The following is a 17,189-nucleotide window of genomic DNA, read 5'->3' as shown; positions in this document are numbered from 1 at the left end:
AAAAGTATGGAGGCTCCATGCCCTTCCCCCACACCTTGCCCTGTGCATCTCTTTCATCTGGCTGTTTCTGAGTATCATCCTTTAATAATAAACCAGTAATCTATTAAGTAAAATGTTCATCTGAGTTCTGTGAGCAGCTCTAGCAAATTCATTGAACTCAAAGAAGGAGGTCACAGGGACCACTGATTTATAGCCCATAGGTTAGAAGTACAAGTGATAACCTGGGCTTTCAACTGGTATCTGAAAGGGATGGGGGCCACAGTCTTGTAGGGCTAAACCCTTAACCGGTGGGATCTGATGCTATCTCCAGGTACATAGTGTCAGAATTGAGTTGAATTGCAGGAGATTCAGCTAGTGTTTCAATGCACTGCTTGTTAAAGATGTGAGGACAAGTCCCTTCATCCAACTGGGTCAGGAATCCAATTATGAATGAAGACATACCGTAACTCTTTATTAGTCACTAGCATTTAGTAGTTCAGTGAAGATTCAACAAGAATCCGTAAAATGAGGTGTTCCTAGAAAACTGTAGCAGGCATTGTAATACTGCAAAGAAAGACTTAATAAAAAAGGAATATAACTAAAAAGTTAAATGCTACTTTGTCCTACGTTTGTATAAAGCACACCCAGTTGAAATATATAGCAGAAAACTTAACCAAAAAGAAATGTGGGCTTTATAATTTAAAGACCAACAAGTTACTCATCAACTTCAACTGAGGCAAGACCATATTTAAAGCAGAGTCCAATTGTTATCTACAAGAAGCATAAACTTGGCTGAAATTAATGGGTTTTAGTATGAGGACTAAAATCTCTTTGTTACTGTAACAATCATAAGAACATATTATATGAACACATAATTATAGAGTTTGATTAATAATACCAACAATTTCAATGGCTGAATATATAATGAATAGAAATTCCATTTAGGCAAAATATTATTATAAATACTTCATGGAACTAATATATTCTTACCAGGGTGCAGCTAAGAAATTTATAGAAAGAAACAGTGCAACAAGAATTCTAATCGTGTTCCAAAATTAAGCCAAAATAAATAGAAGTCTTTCTAATAAGACTGAAAAAAAAAAGTACATGGGACAACAAGACTGTTAAGAACAAAATCCAACTGAGCAACTGAAGATCTAATTGGCTTTATTAAACAATTCATGAATCAAGCTGTGTCCCATCTGGCACTGGGAAGGGTATTGAGAAGGACCGGAGAAAATGGAAGGTTTTTGCATGTAGGAGGGTGGTCAAGGGAGCTATTAACAAATGAAAAGAAAGGATTATTTTTAGGTCAGAACGTCATCTTTTGGTGGGGGAAAGGAAACAGGTGAAGGTTTCTGTCATGCAGATTGCTTCTTCTCTCTATGAGGGATGGAGAGGGCCAGTGTGACAAATTACCTTAGTGGAACTTGACCAGAAAATTACGGACTGATTAATTAAGACTATTTTTTCTAGGCAAAGCTAAAATAGCAGTTAGGTCTGGTATTAAATCTAGGTTTGGTGTCATGGGCTTTAACATAAGTAGGCTATTTGGGGTCTGTGGTTTTTTTTCTTTAATAAGACAATATTGAAAAAATCAGAAATATCATAAATTGTGATTAAACCCATAATAGATAACACGTGCTTGAAATTATGAATTTATTGATTAACTATTTCAAACTAACTAGTGATTTTCACATATAATTGCTTAAATTAAGCCACTAATCAGAATGCTCAACTTCTGGATGCATGTCATGAGTTACACGTCACGGCTATGTGTGTAATTTGGCAGCAGATTACTATAATCCCTTACACGATAAACCCTGAATTACTGAGTTTCACTCATGCCTCCTAGAGCAAGTCATTTACACATTCTGAGCCAAAAGTTCCTCATTTTTAAAAAAGTATTAATAAAAATATCACAGTTTGAAGAAAATGAGTTGTAAATGTTTTACTATTACATAAATCATTAAATATATGTAAGAAATAATCACAACGATTATAAATAAGATGTTAAGAACATACTCAATTCCCACAAAATTCAACAGTCTAAATACTAATTTCTTCTCTCAAACTCCAAAAAACTATACTGAACAAAATAAAGAGGCCGCCACCCAACAAAACTAATTTTAAAAATTTAATTAAGTCAAATAGCATAAGTAGGAGACAGAATATTCCAAAACTTAGGGTGTAAATAAGGAATAAACACCCAAATCCAACAAAGCCAGCCTCAGAGTCCATTCAGAGCAAAAATCTGAAGGAGGTACCATGTGGAAAACAGAACAAGGGAGAAGGACCTACAAGTGATAAAATGCAGATAAATTTACCCAAAGAAATTCATCCCGTCTCGAGTGCAGATATCAGTTCTGAGACCTGATAGACCATAGCAAGTAACGTCAGTGGATAATGCCAGCACCCCACAAAGACCCTCTGAGCTTCCTTTTGCTGGCATCTTCAGATGCTCCCATCTCCATCCCATTCTATCCAACAGCCAATACCTATACCACTTTTATAGAGACTGTCAGCCTATGGAGCTCCCTTTGCTTGCAGGCACAGGAACGAGAGGTGGCCTTAACCAACGACTGCAGAGAGCAAATCCCAGCCTCACCGCTGCTGATCAGGACAGTTCTGAGGACACACAGAACGCTGCCAGATATCTCAAGCTTGTCTGGCTGCCCTCCCTTTCCTGTTCTGCTTTCTAAACTTTCTTGCCAGTTTCTTTTGGGAGCATTTTGGTAATTTTTTTTTTTTCCTGGAGAATCCAAGCCAAAATAACTAGCTTCTAGGAAATTGAAAGAAAGAGATTTGAAATGGTATGAGTTCAGAGGAAAAAGCGGTGCTTCTGGGGGTGAATCAGAGTAACCTCGAACTCTGTGAGGATGCAGATGGAATAAGTCAATTGTCTTAAAGAACCAACAAAGAATGATGAGCCACATCTCTCCTCCACTTCTTCGAAGAGCACAATCAATTTAACAAAACTGTGCTTGACTAGATCAACATTATTGGGAAATGGATTCAGGTGGCAGCCCACCTAGAGAGAGCTGCTTCATCAAAATCGGTGTTTCTCCCCAAAGTGGCTCACATTCAAGATTTTATGAAGACAGCCATCTGCCCTGATTTGGGACAATTCTGAAAGACCATTATGCTCCAGATCTCCCATGGGGACAAACAAAGCTGTATCACAGCTCTATTTTTTCTTCTACCACCCACTACTGTGTTCCGTCCACTACTTCCCACAGGTGGTGATCCTAAGAGCTCCCCTGAAGGTTAAACTTGATTTCAGAGTCTGTTAGAGTTACCTAACCTGTGACATAAACCAACCAAAATCCTCAGCATCCACTGCATACCACTGTTATTTCTGATATGGGTGGTGGTGGGGAATGTAGTCACACACATATTGTGAGAAAAAAAGAGAACAAATATAATAAATTTCATCTGACGAAAATTCTCCCCTACAAAACATGCATGAAGCAGAAGAAAGTGCTAACCAAAAAAATCCTTAAAAAATTATTTGCAAATGATAAAATCCCTGTGTCAGACTATCAAAAACTCAAAAGAAAAAGGATATGAATTAAAAATTGTCTATAATAAATGTTAAATAACTCAAAGTAATCTTAGAAATAAATATTAAATTACAAAGGTCAAGGAAGAAAGCCATGAAAATAGTCAAGCCAATGAGAATAAAATACATGGATATAATGAGAAAATAAAACAAGAAGTACAAAGATGCACTGATGGGTATACAAGATAGAAACAGAAGCTGTGCAATTTACATAGAATCCATAAAAAAAGAAAAACAAAACAATAAAGCAGAATATATATTTAAATTTATCTAAGAAATTTTTCCAGAAGTAAATGAAGACTAGAACCTTCATATAGAGAGCCCACGATAAACCTGGAAAACTGGCCTGGAATGGTCATTTCGCTGTTCCATCCTATCGCAGTAAAATGATTAGACTTTAACAAATGAGCAAGAAAAACAAAAGCAAAATACCCCTCAGAACCTCCAGAAAAAAAATAATACTAAAACAGACAATTATAGAAAGAGAAGGAGGAGAAAAATCAAATCAACTCGGCATCAGAAATTTTGAGAGCACAAGAATGAAATGCAACAGATTTTGTAAGAAACCTAAAAACGAAAGGGTGAACCAAGAATTTCATATTCGGCAAAGCTGCCCTTCAAGTATCAAGGCCTTAGAGAAAGAGCATTAAATACGCAAAAACTCAGGGCACAGCACACTCTCACACTTCTTTCCAAAACTGCCTAGAGAACATGCTTTGCCACCCAAGGGTTGGAGCAGCATGGGAAGGTGGGGGAGTAACTAGCATAAGAACTGACAGGAAGCGACACACATATTCTATCTATCGTAGATCTAAGACTAAAACGAGCTGGGGGCAGAGTGGAAGAATAACAATGCCCTGTGCTCCAGCTAAAGAGAAATAAAACATGGGAGTGTAAGGTTTAGAGGAAGTTAAAGGCACAATACTCTCCCTGAGGCACCACAGCGAACAGGTTGGAGCTGAACACTGAACAATCCAAAGAGTAGAGAACTAACCAAGAAAGACTGGGAATGGAGGCCTTTCATAAGTTCTTAATATAAAGGTAACATTAAAAAAAAAAAAATACAGGAAAACTTTATGGATTAAAAAATAGAAAAAGATTTTAAAAGGTCGATATGGACAAGTACATGCAGAATATGTAAAATACAGTAAAAATAAAGTAATATGACCGGTTTGAGACTAAAGATAGGAGTCATGTCATAAATATAAGTTAGTTTTACTCATCTATTAAAATAAACTAAGCATTTGGTACTAACAGTGACTATATAGACCAATCAAGAATATTCCACATGAATATGTACATGAATAGTTGGCATCTCAAATCAATTTTTAAAAGATAAACTTTTTCATCTTGTACTAGTATCCATCTATACGGTACTTAGACAACTCGACAGCCAACAGAGAATAGTTAAATATGAATCCATACTTTAAATCCTAATGAAGTAAGCCAAAATAGATTAGCAATGTAACTATGAAAATGAAGTACAACCCTTTTGAGTATTTTTTAATAACTTACTGTTTTCGATTTTGAATAATGTTATTTTACATATCATAAGACAAAATTAAATTAAGAACGACGGGGCATGATTAAATATAATCATAAACAGAAAAACTTAATTGGAAGGTGGGGGAGTAAATAAAATTAAAAACAGAAGAAAAGATGAATCAAACTTTTTAACACATGATGTGATTACACATGATTTGGGTATATCTAATTGCAAAACGAACTCCAGAGAAATCTTGAAATAGATTAAATTTTTTATTAGTAATATTAGTTTAGTAATTCCAAACTATGTTGTATACATTTATGTGTTCAATATTGCATAAATTAACAAGTATGCTGATATTTGGGGTAACCGCGGTGATTGCCGTGGGAGACCTATGATATAAAGGTCAAATGGAGAAATGTCTGTTTCATTAAATTGGCTTTGAAGGTATCAGTGAGCATGCCTAGTGCCCAGATATTGGACTATAATACCATTTCCTGCTAAAAGCAAGAGAGTTCCTAAGAGAAGTCACCTGTTCCAGATACAGGGAAACATGCACCTTGTGCCTGAAATACCTGGTTATGCTGGAAAACAAGGAAGTATACAAAAACTGACAGAGACATTTCAAAAGGGCACAAGAACCAGCTTTATAGGGTTTCCACTGGCAAATGTGAAATAACTTGAGGATCTAAAATTATAATGACAGTAATGGATTAAAATACATTTTTTAAAAAAACCCATGAGTCCCCAATTATAATAAACAAAAAAGAGAGAAGATAAATCTTTTTTTTTTTTTTCTGCCTCAGAAGGATGCCATATGATAAACATAAAATATCCAAATAATAGTTAGTTAAGGCAAGGGTCAGAAATCGATACTAGATCTTTGAGTAAAATGTCGTTGGGGAGCAGAGACAAGGAGACGTTCTCAAAGTATCATCCTGTAGATTATGCACTACAAAGAGGAACCGATACTTCGACAGTTAAGAAAGCCAAGCGATGCAAGTCAGCATCACCACGGCCTGTCCTAGCTCACATCGTGTGCATCTGATCGTGAGGAAACAAAGTCCAGTCACCCAGCACCTGGCCGAGGTCCCTCCAAGTTATCAGTGATGTAAAAGAACGAAAGCTGCCTGGAGAATTATTCTAGCTTAAGGCATGTTAAGGAAATGTGAAAACTAAATATAGCGTTATTCTCTTTAATTGGAGTCCACGTTTAAAATTTTTATTAAATCTGTTATTAGAAAATTGAACAGACTTGACAATGTTATCATGATGAAATTCCTTGAATGCGATCACTGTACTGTGAGTACGTCAGAGAACATCCTTGTTCTGTGAAAATTCCCACTACTAAGGAGCGAAGTGTATTATACCTACAACTTATCCTCAAATGGTTCACCAGAGAAAAATATGATTATATATATTTACCTAGAAACATAAAAATATGACAAAGTATAAATAATTTTGGTAATCAAGTGTTTACCGATGTTCATTAAGCTATTCATTTGACTTTTTCTGTATATTTGAAATTATCGATCTAAGTTATAAAAAAAATACTTCAGTTCTTATCAGGGCCATAAGACATCATAGGACAACGTTAGCAGGGTGCTTAATATATTAAAATCAACTAGAATAAAATTTATTTGTCATCATATTTTCCAGAATAATAGTTGTAAAATACTTCATTGGTTAGAAAGAAAAATATGTTAAGAAAAATAATTTGGAAACTCATTAAAATGACTTTAAGTGTAGGTAAATTATTTTTGAGTTTTCTCTTAACATATCTCAACATACTGTAAGCAAACAAGTGGAGATGCCATTTTCCTTATCCTATCTATTTTAATAAGTTAACTGAAAACACAGGTTCCTGTCAAAAAAAAAAAAAAATACCTGGCCAACAAAAACCACCCTGTACAACGCCGGAAGCAAAGCTTTTCAGATCACGGCTCAGCTGCCAGGTTGATGGGACACGGCAGTGGCACTCCTGGGGACTCCGCCTTCCTCTCCTGCCAACATTGTAGCCATGACACCTCGGTTACATGTAGCCCTCAGCTGACTGACACTTCACTGGGCTTAACATTTTCTTTTACGTTCTTCTTCCAGAACATCACGAACCCCTTTTGCTCTTAACAGGTCACCGCACTAGAAGGTCTCGACTGGTCAGTCTCATGATAAGAGTCCATTATATTAAATAACCACTTTGGGCTCACTCTCCCAGCTCCGATGATCCACCACAGTGTGGATCGATCTGTCGTTTATCGGTTTTTGAGGGAAGAAGGAAGTAAATAAATACTGCCAGAAAGAGTGCTCAGAAAATCTATCGAATACATTTACTTAATTTTGTTGAGCTTTAATACCCTCCTTGCTTCAACATTAATTTTTAAAACTGCAAAAACTGCTACTGTTATTCTATTTGCTGTTGATCACATCTTTTCATATAATTTCTACAAGAACATTTTCTGAATTACTTCTGGTTTCCAAATAATTAATTACCACTTCTTAATATGGACTATCCAAACAATTATTTATTATATGTTAGTTTCCTTTGTTTAAATATTAGTAACTATTTAAGTTTTTGTAGCAGCCACTTCCTATAAGATATTTTGTCCTGCATCAACTAGCTAAGATTTATTAAAATTCCTCTTAGACTGTAAAATCTATGAGGTCAGGCACCTTGTCTTTCTCGGTCACCACTGAAAGCCCAGCTGATAGCACGATTCGGGGCTGCCAGCTGTGGCAGTCTGAATGACAGTCCCCCAAAATGTCCATGTCCTCCTTCCCAGAACCTGTGAATGAATATCTTATATGGCAAAATAAAAAATAAATAAAAATGTGTGTATCGGATTAAGTTAAGAATCCAATTGGGGCTGGGGGATTATCCTGGATTATCTCAGTGGGCTCTACTTAACCACCAGGGTTTTTATTAGAGGAAGTTCAGAGGCTATGCTGCTGGCTTTGAAGATGGAGGGAGTGACAGGAGGACTGCAGGGGGCCTCTCGAAGCTGGAAGAGAAGGACTGATTTCTCTCCTAGGGCCTCCAGAAGAAATCAGCCCTGCTGACATACTGACTGCAGGACAGGGAGACTGATTTTCATTTCTGATGTCCAGAACTCTAAGATAATACATTTGTGTTGAAACAACAAATATTTATGGTAATTTCTTCCAGTAGCAATAACTAGTGCATCAATAAATAATCTTTGGATTGTACCGTCATAAGCTTGGGTTTTATATATTTAAGGTAATTCTTTTTAGATCATATGTAGAGTCAGTATACAAAATGAGATTTTTCTAACAATATAACCTATGCTATTTTTATAAGATTTGCTAAATTATGATTCATTCCATAAGACTGCTGTATGAAAACTGTACCATGTGTTAAGTACTGAAATATTTTTTTTCTGCAATACTTTAAGTAAAATAGAGGACAGCAAATAAATGAATTTCAGCATGTTTCAATGATTAATATGCATTTCTGGGAGGAATGTGGTAGGTTCAAATCGTTATCTATGTAACATACTGGTACAAGTTTTCAGTTTACTTGCAATTTATGCAGAATGTTTGCTTTCGGATACACATCATTAAAACAATGGAATGAATGTTAAAACTGATTTTATATATTAGTCATTTTGAAATAAGTTGTAGAGCATCTCATTTATAATCATCGAGTACAAATTCAACTTCTCTCAACAATTTCTATAATGTGCGGCATCAATTTTTGTGCTTAAGGCTATAATTAATTGTATTTGTTTCAGCATCCACATCCTAAAAATAAAAAAATTTCTAAAAATCAGGTTTGTTGATGTATAATTTACATTCGATAAAACACACCCTTTTAAAGTGCGCTGTTTGTTGAGTTTGGGCAAATATACATTGTTGTAGACGCACCACGACAATGAAAATATAGAATATTTACATCTCCCCAAAGGGTTCCCGCAAGATATTTTTCAATAAAAACTGTCCCACCCCAATCCCTGGCAATCACTGATCTGTTTACTGTCACTTACGTTTTGATTTTTATAGAATTTGATATAAATTGTATCATACAGTATGTAGTCTTTTTCATTTGGCAAAATGCTTTTGAGATTCCATCCATGCTTTAATTCCTCTTTCAACTTTCTTGAGAATTAAATGGTCCTTTTTCTAGTTTCATGAGGTGAAAACTTAGATTATGTGAGATTTCCCCTGTTTTTAAATATAAATATTTAAAGTTATAAATTTACCTCTAAGCTCTGTTAACTGAATATCACAAATTTTGTCATTTTCAATTCGTTGGACTTTTCATTATTCAAAAGTATGTTTTTACTTTCCAGATATTTTGGTGCATATCTAGATTTTTTATTATTTAATTTCTAATGAATGCTTCTGTATGCAGAGCGAATAAACTAATTTTTTTCTTATTCTCCTTCAGCTGTTAAATCCATCCATTTTAATTTTTTTCTTCACTTATTTAACTTTTCAGCCCTAGAATTTTTATTCCTTTTGTATTGTTTCCATTTCTCTGATGAGAGAGACTTAATATTTTTTAAAGTGTTTTTTAAAGCTAACTTTCCTTTACCTTTCTGAGTATATTTATCATGGCTTTCAAAATCCTGATTTCCTAATTCCAACCTCTGGACCACCTCAAGACTGATCTCATTTAATTCTTTTTTTTTTTTTTTTTTTTTAAGGCAAGGCAACTCTTGGTTGATCTCACAGATTGCAAGGACCTTGTCAGTTTACACTCCCTTATTTTTTATTTTTTACACCTAGAGCACCTGGTCTTTCTAGGTGGTCTCCCATCCAAGTACTAACCAGGCCCGACCCCGCTTAGCTTTGGAGATCAGACAGGATCAGGTTTGTTCAGGGTGGCATGGCCGTAGACTCATTTAATTTTCAATTGAGAGTGTTACTCAATTTCCTAGTTAGGAGATTTTGGATTGCGTTAGGGAAAAAAAATGTATTTCTACGGAAAAGTAGACGTTGTTTAAAAGATGCTCTCCAGGTTATCTGATTTTAGTTTTCCGTCATTGAGTTATTTTATATCTAAGTTGTGTGTAACTTATAGATCTACAAATTCTATTATATCTAGTCAAAGTTCAAATTGACTTCTTTCCTTGATGTAGAATAGTTTTGCCCTGCACTTGAGCACTCATTTCAATATTCCTGATATTTATCTTTTGAACTGGTTATAACATCTATCTGGTCCCTTTCTTGATAAATGAATAGAATAAAATCACTCACATGTGTTCATTTTGATAAGTGTATGAGGCTCAAAATTTTACCTTTTCTTTTTTGAAAATTATCTTTGACAGTGTCCTAGATATTATGAATGCTAAGATGTGGAAACTCTGAAATCTGTTATTACTCTCTGCAAGTAATGTTTCTGCTGTCTTTAGCAGGCAATTTATTAGGCTGACCACGAAATGCAAATTATTTCCTGTCTCAGTTCAGAGCTGTCGTCTCTGGGTCTGCTCCACTCAGGCGTGGCTTAAGCAGCCACCAGACATGGTCAGGCAGAAATCCGAGATCCCTTCTCTGGCCTTTTCAGTGAAATTACAAGATGCCGTCACGGGTATCCTGCCCTGCCCTCAATGTGGCTGAATTACCCTAACTCCTAAATGTGGCGCCTGAGGCCAGAAAGACTGTGACCTCTCCGCCATCCCCACTCCCAGGTCCACATGAGCTCACTCCTCCAGGGAAATGAACAACAGAGAACTAAGGTGAGGCGACAACCGCCCTCAGAACCCGCACTCCGCACCTGCCTGCTTCGTCCCACTGCCCAGTGCCTCAGACAGTTTTGTGGCACTATGTCATTATCATTGCTCTCTGTGGCCGCATCGGCCCACTCGGACCGTACTCAGTCACTAAGGGAAGTGCAATTCTATAAAAAAAATAAGGCTTTGAACAAATGTAGGTTTGTTATAAAGATGAACACTGTGTGTAATGATGGATCGACACATTTGAGTCTATAATATGCTCCATAACATTGGGATACGTGTGCAGAACACATATATTTAATATGTGACATTTTCCCCAGATGCGGTCTAATATTTGGATGAGACCGTAATCTTTATAATATATAAAATCGAAATTTTAATATATTGCTCTAAATTGACAGTACCATAAGTTAGTGTCCCAGGAAATAAAATAGGTAAAAATTTGAATTTTATTTTCGAAGTTGCACTCGGCTATATAATAAAGAAAAAAAAGGAAAGGAAAAAGGAAGGAAGGAAGGAATAAGGAAGCCAGCGATAACTGTGATTAAGCATGGTTACAAATGAAAGCCCCACTGTAAAAATAGAATCAAATTTTCACGAGCTGCTCGTCTATCTTCATGCACTTTCATTATTACCCTTTTCAAAATGCTCATCTTTACCTGCGACTACATTTTCTATTACCCTTTCCTATAATAACTATGCATTTGACCCCTCGGTGGGATGTTGCACTCATAACTCTCACACCCTTTATTTCCATGATGTAACAAAACACAGTCTGTTGCTATGGCAACGATCAGCATCTTGCAGCCTGAGCCACTGTGATTACAGGTTTCTAGTGCTAGACTCTTTCTTTCAATCAATCACAGAGATCCCTTTTGTTCTTCCCCACACTCCAAACTCAGTGCCTAATGTGCTTTGATTAATGTTTCAGAGTTTAACCAGTGTAGTGATGTGTTAAGTGGTAGTGCTTTATCTACATTTTTTACAACTGCATTATTCAGCTTATATGAACGCATCACTGAATCACAGTAAACTAGGTGTGTCTGACATTTGAAATATACATTAATCAGTCTTGAAATAGCAAATGTGAGTATTTTGCAATTTGTTTACATGAGATTTAGGTCGTAGAACCCAAAGCTTAAACATATAAATTGTATTTTAAGGGGAAACCTTTTATTTCGATATTCAAGTCACAACCCTGTATTGTGTGCTGGAGGACAGGGAGACTATTCAGACCACATAGAGTCAGACACTCCAAGCATGACTCTACCAAAGTATTACCTTGTATTTAGCAAATTTCAGCCAGACATCTAGCCCGCAAGGTTAAATACGTGTATAAAATTAAACATAAATTCTGCCTAAATTTTATCTTCATCGTTAGGTATGTTCACAAGTAAAAGGCCCTTCCTTCTCCTTGGGTATGTATATTTATTTTTGTTAAAGGTGTCTGCGAAATTTTTCATTCCAATTTAGACCACAACTTAAAGTCCAAATAACAGTAAGTTTTGACTTCATAAAAATAATAAAAATACATGCCAGATTGTATAAAAAACAAATCATCATATAGCAAACATACTATAAATTTCCTAGTCAAAAATTAATTTTTATAATTTTCACATATTTAAGTCGGTATTTTCGCAACAAGGCACATAACCTATAAAATGTAATTTTCTTTATCTTTTTTGCATCCAAATTTGAAAACTAAATTAATAGCCACTGATATGAAACATCACCCAAGTACCCTTAACTCTCCACCTCTGATTCAATCTCAGATCCATTTAAATATCAGCTGGCAATTTGGGCTGCCATAAAAAGCCTTGGACTTTATAATACTGAATCAAATTACTTCCTTTGCCAGAAGAACAAAGATACCCAAGCTTAAAGTGCTATTTAAAATTCACTAGATAAGAAAACCAATTTTGTAGACTGTCACCTAGCATGGCACACCTAAATTTCCTTTTATAATTACTAATATATAGACTAAGTAACTTACATAGTCTCAAAAATCATAGACATTATAGATTAATCTGTACCCGTTTATCTACCCTCTAATTTATTTAGTCCCAAATAAATCTAAAGGACTGAACTCTATTCAGAAAGGGAGAATATAAATTTTCAGAGAGGAATAATGTATTCCTCTAGAACAAGATGCTGCCAAGTGACACATTTTTTTGTGTGTGAAAGGATAGTGGTTATTTACAAGTTTATGAGTTTAAATTTAAAATGTGTATCTGGCACGCTTATCTCCTCCTTTTCAGGCCTGTTCTTAAACGTTAGAGATGTCTGATGCTGTGGCCCACATACCCACTGCAATTTACCCTCTCAAGTTGCCCTCTTCAAAACTCACTTCTAAAGAGGATCTGTTGAACTAATTAACCCGACAATGATCATTAATAATCTTAATGCATTATGTCTATATTTCATTAGGAAAAGCTAGTCTTTTTACTTAACAGTAAAAAGTGTCTGATTGAGACGGGTCCTATATGAGCCAGCAGGTGAGGTGAGTCACTTCCATGGCAGCCATGTTTACAGTTTGGATAATACTCTGTCTCTGGTAAGGCACATGCCAGAAACATCACGCTAAATATCAGGAGTGTGGTTATAATTATTGTATATGATGATGTTCATATCACAAGCACTTATCAGGACCTGAAGCAATCAAACAAAAATGGAAATATGTTCCTTATGGGTCTAGTAGTTTACTGCATGTACCTATGACAATGCAGTTCGGAGCAAGACAGTATAGATTTTAATGCCATAGCAACTGACAGTAAATTTCAGAGCAAGAGTTTTCAACAACATGGATGAGATCTAAAGGAAAACCTATAACTTCAGCTGGAACTTTAAGATGAGATTGTCTTAGATTAACAAAAATGCATTTGCATGGAGAATTAAAGCATAGGCTTCGAAGACAGCCAGCATGAGGCATAGCTTGAAGTTAATGACTCTAGGAAAGGTAGCCAGCTTACTCAACGTGCCAAGCAACTATATTCAGTCATGCAAATCTGATTTAAAATATTGATTCTGTTTCATGGCCTTTTGAATATCAAAAGAACTGACCTATAATTTAGAAATCATTTTAATAGAAATCACTCAACATTTTTAATGACTACTTTCACATAAGAACAAATGGTATTTCTTAAAATATATTGCAAATTTAAATAAAAATTATTGTATTTTATTTATATCCGATTTCTATTTGTCAAAATGTAATTGCTGTTGAGCAAAATATCTAAACACTTAGCTTTCATACAAATGGTTTTTACCTGTTTCTTAAATGATTGAATTTATGTAAATACTAAATACTACAGAATGCTCATTAGAAATACATAAGCCAATAAATTCTAGTCATTTATTTAAATTATTCTTAAGTTCAATATGAAACATCAAATTTTTCTCATGCTGTTTTCTAATTATTATTTTCAAAGCAAGTGAGAAAAGATAGGTTTAGAATAATACGAATTGGATTCACTTTGCTCTCCATTACCTTGAATGAAAATTATTAATTTCCTATTTTTATTTTAATATATGTTTGAACCAATATTTTATATCATTATCTATTCCAGCGGTTTATTATTGTATTTCTGCTATATAGATTTCTAAAATTTGGCATGAAAAACACTGCAGTAGGATGAGGAAAAAAAATATCAGAAAATCTGTTTATGATTACCTCATCCTCTAGAAATTTTCCATTCTGTATTTCATATAGAAGTATGAATGTGTGCTATTTAAATCACATGTGACTGTAGAAGTACAAGAAGTTATAAATGGAAAATTCTCCTTCTTACTAAAGGTAAAAAAAAAAAGAAAAAACAACTGTAATTGATAGAAGGGTCCTTTCAAAAGAGACCCAAAACTGTATGCAACGGAATTTCCTAAGGTAGAATTAAGAACTGAATTACTGATGCTATGCTGTATCATGTTAGTTTTTCAATTTTTAGCAATTTTTGCATATAATAGATTGAACAGTAGATACAATAACAAAACTGCGACAGAAAACTAGGGAAAATTCACCTGCAAATCACCTATTTTCCTTTAAAATGGATCCTAAAAACTGAATAAATGAGCCTCGAGGGTATAAACTTGAGGACACAATAGTGCATGTAAATTCAGGTTATCTCAAAGAAAGGAATCAAGAAAATATATGGAGTATAATGTGAAAATTTCAGTTCAAGAGAAGAAATGCTTCATTTGCCTCTGAAAGCAAATATCACTAATTTGGCAGAGCTCATTATTTAAAGAGGAAATTCTATAAATAAGAAAATTGGTGATTTTTGCAGTACTTAATCTAATACCATCTAAGAAAAGATTACATGTTTTCAAAAAGATTAATTTATCTAATCAAGATTTGTTATTGCTTTTGATTAGAGCATATATTTATTAGAGTAATAGAAAATGACATGCCGGCCAAGGAAACTACCTATTAGGTAGAAAGAGTTTTTCATTTTCTTCATTGAACATTAGCTGATCTGTCCCCTAAACAATGACACTTAATTTGATCCCCAGAAAGCAGCTCTTCTCTTTGGAATCAGAAGTGCCTCTTGTAAAGCTCATACGCCTCCAAATGTGACCAAAGGAATGATACGCAGCATTCTACTTCACGTCACACCGTGAGGAGGTTCCCAACCTAGCTGAGCACACTCATGGATTCGAAGGTTGGGCAGCTGTCACCTTCCCTTCTTTGATCAAAATTACTATTCCTAACAACTATAAATCTGTGCACAAACTGCAAAACCCCTCATAAATTTCTTCTTAGGAACACTATGAGATAGTCATAAAGAAGTGTATGGGTAAATTTTACGCAGTATTTGAAATATAAATACGACATCACAGTTTTCCATATATCATGGAGTTTAAATGCACTGTCACTCAAATAAATTATAAGGTCAGATGTCATAGCATATTTGATTCAGTGTAAACACCATATTTATTTAGTGTAAATTTTAATAACATGAAAAAGCATGCACTATTTTCTTTTGCAGTTTTTATGCTTTAAACTTTCGTCCTGAATGGTGTAATACATTGAGGATCTACAAAAGACATAACCACTTAGTATGCACAACAATGTGGCAGGAAGACCCTGAGATGGTCCCCCTGGTCCCCATTTCTTGTATGTAGGCCTTGTATATTCCCCTCCCTTTGACTATGGACGGGACCTGTGACTTAGGCCAAACCAAAAGACTACAGCAAAGGTACAGGGCATCACTTCCATGATTATGATACACAGAATTTTAACTTCTATATTGCTACCTTACTCTCCTGGTTTCTGGCTTGGATGTAGCAAGTTTTCACACTGGGAAGATACATGTGGCGAGGAACTGAGAGCATCGTCAGGTAGACAACCATCTAGAAACTCTAGACCTCATTCCAACAGACCAAAAGTAAAGGAAATCTGCCAACACCATGTGAACTTGGAAATAGATCGTGCCCCAGTGACACCTTGATTGCAGGGTCATGAGAGAACTAGGCAGTGGAAGCTAAGCTACGCCTGACTTTGACCCATAAAAGTCGGTAGTTATAAGTTGCTAAATTTGTACTGTTTTGTAACACAACGATAGATAACTAATATGAACAGAAAGCTCATTTTATACTAACCACTAAACTGTATTTATGTCACTTCAGAGGTCGAAGGATTAATAGAAACTCATTGTAAGATTTCATGGAAAAAGACATCTCACCAACTAGAAGTCAAATTCAGCACTATGTCAAGGTCCTAGCATGCTTAGTATGTGTTCCTGCTCACCAAGGTATCTAAGATTATCTTAAGGACTCGGCTATTTAATAAGAAGTGAATTCTTAATATTGATTAGGAGGAGGCAAGATTATATCCCCAAAAAATTATGGGTATAATCAATTCTGTAATAATAAATGATATAAAAGAAAACAAAGGTTCTAACCACACTGCCCATCATTCCATTTCCCAGAATTAATTAAGTGACTATGACTGCGCTATTATTTCATCAATATTTCTATTAACTGACTTAACAGACTATATCACAGATTCAGCATATTGCTGCAATATGAAAACTGTGTTGAGATATATAAAGAAGTACTATGACTATGCATTCAGTCAGAGAAAATTTATACGGTGAGTCTATCCAGATTTCCAGTGAGATGTATCAAATTGAGATGTCAGTTTTACTTACCTTTTCTTATCCCTAACTGGAATATGTCTTCATAATGAAAATCAAAGCAACTGTTCTGTCTTTAAGAAAATCTTTATTAAATCTAGTTATGGATTTGATAGGAATATTATCACACCAATCCTTTTGAACTTCTATTTCATTTAGAAATAGATATATCTAACGACAAGTTGTTCCCTTTATCAAAGAAATATCTTTACCAACCGTTTGAACTTGGTAAAAGATTTCAAAAGAGCAGCAAAAATCATTCTACTTTGCTTTTCTAACAAATAGCAAGTTTAAATATATCGAAAAGGGGGGAAAAGGTACTTTTGTTTAAAATGAGA

General features: G+C 35.0%; 1 pseudogene; it reads right to left on the bottom strand.

Annotated features, from left to right (window-relative positions):
- Nucleotides 1-9,766: 9,766 nt before the first annotated feature.
- Nucleotides 9,767-9,885, bottom strand: LOC112483010 (annotated as a pseudogene).
- Nucleotides 9,886-17,189: the final 7,304 nt, after the last annotated feature.

This window comes from Pteropus alecto, unplaced genomic scaffold, assembly GCF_000325575.1.
Source record: "Pteropus alecto unplaced genomic scaffold, ASM32557v1 scaffold66, whole genome shotgun sequence".
Classification (NCBI taxonomy): domain Eukaryota; kingdom Metazoa; phylum Chordata; class Mammalia; order Chiroptera; family Pteropodidae; genus Pteropus; species Pteropus alecto.
This window is presented reverse-complemented; position numbering and strand designations above follow the sequence as displayed.